We start from the raw sequence: 1,241 nt of genomic DNA on the forward strand, positions 1-1,241 counted from the left end.
GGCTGCAAGCTCATTCATATCAAAAGGGAAACTCCATTGAAAATTAGGCCAGCGCACATAACATGGGTTCAAAGTATGTGCCAGAAATTACACGTGGAGATTTGATTATACAGTCACTTCCCTCCCCCTGACCTGTCTGCATACTAGTGAATGCATGCATACCTTTACCTGCAGAGGATGGTGGAGAGAGTGCAATAATCAGCCCACAGTTTTACAGGGATAAACACAAGTTTATCCACAAAAATTGCTTTGATTATTGCCCTCTAATATTTTAAGAAAAGCCAATCATATCAGTCTGTTGTAAAGTTTCTCAGTGGGGTCATCGTGGAAGTAGCAGTACTAGACTGGGTGCTCTATTACAAGGACTCGGGGCCTTTGGAGAGACTACTGCATAGTATGTGTAGTAAGGGCAAGAAAGAATAAAAGGGAAGAAAGTAATCTATATGGGATAAACAGTTATGTATAACTGTTATACATAGGAACATATAACAATAATGGAAGATACAATGCAGAAAAAAAAGAATAGAAATCCAAAGTAACAAAGGAAAGGCCAGCTTGGAGCTACATGATAAACTTCACCCACTGAACACAGAAAAAGCACATGCTTGTCCTTTGCATGCAACAAGGAACCATGTCTAAAAACACAGATATAAAACACAGCACACACGCATACACATACAAAGGATAGAGACACAAGCAGCTAGGCCCTCTGTGAAACTGGAATAAGTTGCCAGGTTACAGTACCTGCCGCACCAGCAAGCTCCAAATCCTGGACAAGCAAGATAGTCATCACTAGCTGAGGGTCAGGCTGAAAAATACAGTCTCTGAGATACAAAAATAAAGGAAGAAAAGCGGAGAGTGGAGAAACCTGGAAGGTAAGAATAAGGGGAGGGGAGGAACCTGAAAGATGGAAGGAATGAAGGCAAGGAAAGGAACCTAAAGGGATCAGGGGGAAAGAAAAGGTCCTCAAGTTGAGGGGTAGAGGCGCCTGAAGGGGATACAATAGATAGGAATGTGAATGAGGAGAACTAGGAGGGAAGAGGGGAACGTAAACAGATTAGAGGAGAGATAGGAGCCTGAATGAGGCAATGAGGAAGAAGAGGAATTTGATGAGAGAAGGTAAGAGGGGAGAGAGGAAGGTGGTGGGAAGAGAGAAATAAATGGGACTGAGAGGCAGCTGAAGTAGGAGAAGGGGGAGAGAAAAAAAGTGAGAAGAAAGTAGAAGAGAATTCAATATATGA

Source organism: Rhinatrema bivittatum, chromosome 7, assembly GCF_901001135.1.
Source record: "Rhinatrema bivittatum chromosome 7, aRhiBiv1.1, whole genome shotgun sequence".
Classification (NCBI taxonomy): Eukaryota; Metazoa; Chordata; class Amphibia; order Gymnophiona; family Rhinatrematidae; genus Rhinatrema; species Rhinatrema bivittatum.